Raw genomic sequence first — 3,478 nt, 5'->3', positions numbered from 1 at the left:
TCACAACCTTAAGAGAGTCACTGTACTGTCAAATACAGCATATCATCCCGGAGTTCCAGTCACTCCATGAAACTGACAAACTGAAAATATTACTTGGTGAAGGACCTTCTTCCACTTTAATAGCACAATATATTTATAATTGCCACAAACTAAGAGGTACTGAGTGAACACATCCATATTATATTACTATTGATATGTGTATACATATATATATGAATGCATTTTATATATGTTCTTGTTCGTATATTTGTTTTTGTTTTGCTTTATGCAATGCTTTGGCAATATGTACCTAAATATGTCATGCCAATAAAGCAAATTGAATTTGAATTTTGAGAGAGAGAGAGAGAGAGAGAGAGAGAGTGTTTTACACCCTTGATCAGTTATTTAACTCTTTTATTTGTAGGCCACTGACAACATAGTATTACATTATTAGTTTGATAATTAGGTTCATTAAAATATAAAAACACACTGCAAATGATAACTTCACACTCATTTGAAATTGAACTATGACACTTGTAACCCGGGTAATCAGGTTGATATAAAGAAAGCTAAAGAAAAGAAAAAAAAGAGAGAAAAGTTCCAGAAGGAAAACTGTTTTGTCCAATCACGGCTCTCATTTCAGTGACTGACTGTCCTAAGAGCCAATGTTAGCAGCACTCTCATAAGGCCCGCCCACAGGCTGCGCCGGCGCTGTTGCACTGCGTGAGAGGCAGAGAGAGAGAGAACGAGTCTGACGAAGTAGAGACCCTCCGTAAAAGCTTTTAATATAGAGAGAAAAGAGATTAAATGCAATAAATAGATCATATTTCTGAACGGATGTGGCCACATGAAGCTGTCATCGGGGTGAGAAGTCGACGAGGCACCAACGGAGAATCGGAGTGTTGCAAATGAGCTTGTTTCTTTGAATATATGTGAAGTTATTGCCTTGGTGAGTCTCATTCTAAGTCATATCATATTATGTGAGAAAAGAGTCACTAACTCAATAAGTAAATTGATATGAGAAGTGACTTATATATATGCCGATTTATATGCGCTGTAGTAATAGCACAAGGGCTACTCGAGTGCTAACGAGCTAATGAGATGTCATGAAATGTGACGATTAAGTGTCAATAAGTTCAAAAAGTGTTGAAATGATGAGTTAATGTATTATTTGAAGTGTATACAAGATATTTGCTGTTGATGTTTGAATTTGATATTAATTGTTTTGCTTTGTTTATGCAAGGCTAGGTTTTTTTCCTATGTTTATTTCTACGTGATCTCCTGCGAGAGTTTACTGTTTTGTGCCATATTTATGGTGCGTTCAAGTCATGTCGGAAAGATCGTATTTACGAGCAGAACCGACATGAACGAGACCACAATGTCGTAAATACCAGTGGGAAGCTCGTAATTTTCTTTAAGCTCCGATCTGTACGAGTTGGGGGCGTGTCAGTCAGAAACATAGTGAAATACCACAATACTTACAGGTATTTAGCAGTGACATTGTCAGGCTTTTCTGTTTGCAATGAAGTAAGCTGATTACCAGTAAAAAAAAAAATACGAATGCATCACAATATAAAAATGTAATATGTAACAATAAAGTTTACAATGGCTTCATAAATTAATAATAAAAAAAAAAAAGCAACATACAACTAATGCACATTCTTTGCTCTACATTTTTTAGAAGCAGAAGTGTTGTTATTTTGTGTAATTAATTTAGAGAAGGCACACCGCCATCATACTCAGACAAAAGTGACTTGAACGTACAGTCGTACACACGACTTCCCACCTCGTAAATACGAACTTCCCAGGAGGACTTGGACGCACAATTAATCCTTTTGGAGAAGAATTGTCTGTGTATCAGACGCAATTAAATGTGCACAATGGTGAGCTACCCATGGACCTGGTTCCACTTTGAACTGCTTTGAAATCATCAACTGGTAGGAAAATTTAAATTTTATTTATTTTATTTTTTTTGGACCCCATAACAGTATATATCATGAGTAATAATCACACAACATATTTTTTATGAATAAAGCATTTATTAATAAAAAGTGAAAAAAAAAAAAATGTATAAAACTTTTCCTTCTATCACTTTGAATGTGAATGTGGTTTGAATGAAGTCTGTGTTTTGCAGTGATAGTCCCTAAGACAGTTCTTTTCATTTGAGAAGCACAGGCGAACATGCACTTGATACAGTGTATTTGTGTATCCATTATTGCAGTGTCTGCAGCATCCTCTCTTCGTTTTTACTGGTAAATGTGCAGTCATGTCTTTGTGTACATCCAGACGGGGTGGTCCGATGACATCTTGGCATTCTGAAATGGAAAAAGTTAAAAAAAAAATGTGTATAAATGTGTAAAAAAAAGGGAATAATACATATGGGTCTTATATTGTAGTAGATAAACTGAAAAAATAGACAGGGTGGTAGACCATGTGTTGAGGGTAGAGATCTAAGAATTATCCATCAAAGTATTATAATTTCAATGCAAATGCTAATCAAAATTCTAATCAAAATACTGTCTGGATCACCTATTATGCTTTCTACATATCATACTAAAAGTAACTCATGCATACCCCCAGAGTACTTACAGGCAGGCCTGGACTGGTAATCTGGCATACCGGGCAAATGCCCGGTGGGCCGACGCACTTGAGGGCGGGGCCGCTATATGATATGATTTTTTTTAATAAACATAAAAATTGGCCAACGACCGGCCCATAAAGCAGGGACAGCGGCCCATTGGTTCATTTTCCATACTGACACTGGGCTGGCCCAATCACATCTCTTAACAGACTCCAGTCCGTCCCCTCTGTTTCGCCAGAACATCTTTGGATTAGGAGGATGGAGAAACAAAAGCGCAAGTGCAAGGGGGGTGCGGAGAAGTTGCGGGCAAAAAAATCAAAAAATTTAGAGGTTGATGCCTCAACGTGCAAAAATTACTGGCATGTTTAGTGCGGTTACTGTAGCTTCAGTTTCCAAACCTACAGTACCTGACGTGCAAAAACAGGTGAACATAGAAGAACATGGAGGAGACACCTGTAAGGCAGAGGAGCAGCAGGTGTCTGACAGTGAAGCCAATGAGGGACAGAGTAAGCAGGAGAGTATAATAGAAGCGGTAAGCAGGGTAGTTACATGATTAACAGCGAGGGACTCATGATGCGACGACGACGACGATGATGCTTAAATGAATGAATATTATAAGACAACATAATCGTCGTCGTTATTATAAAGTCAGACTGTCACCTACTGCACTGGTCACTCAGTCAGCTAATGTCAAATAGCACAGCAAAAGTTATTTTGCACTGTTTTTTGTAGTTAGCAGTGCCCTTGTAGCTATCAGAGTTCACTTATGCAGTAACGGCCTTTCTCATAGAAAAACCTGAAATGATGCAATTTGATTTTTCAAAAAAAAAAAAAAAATTCAGGTTATTATTATAATGTAATATTACTGACGATGTGTTTATTTCACAACGAGACTATAGGTGTCTATTTATAGCTGTT

At 37.2% G+C, this 3,478-nt stretch overlaps 1 long non-coding RNA gene across 1 annotated transcript; it reads left to right on the top strand.

Moving 5' to 3' along the window:
* The first annotated feature begins 558 nt into the window (after window positions 1-558).
* LOC125265731 lies at window positions 559-2,512 on the top strand. The gene is made up of 2 exons (XR_007184342.1): window positions 559-1,916; window positions 2,114-2,512. It is a non-coding gene; the product is annotated as an uncharacterized LOC125265731 (long non-coding RNA).
* Window positions 2,513-3,478: the final 966 nt, after the last annotated feature.

Source organism: Megalobrama amblycephala, linkage group LG3, assembly GCF_018812025.1.
Source record: "Megalobrama amblycephala isolate DHTTF-2021 linkage group LG3, ASM1881202v1, whole genome shotgun sequence".
Lineage (NCBI taxonomy): Eukaryota > Metazoa > Chordata > Actinopteri > Cypriniformes > Xenocyprididae > Megalobrama > Megalobrama amblycephala.
Note: the sequence above shows the minus strand (reverse complement) of the source record. Positions and strands in the feature narration are given on the sequence as shown.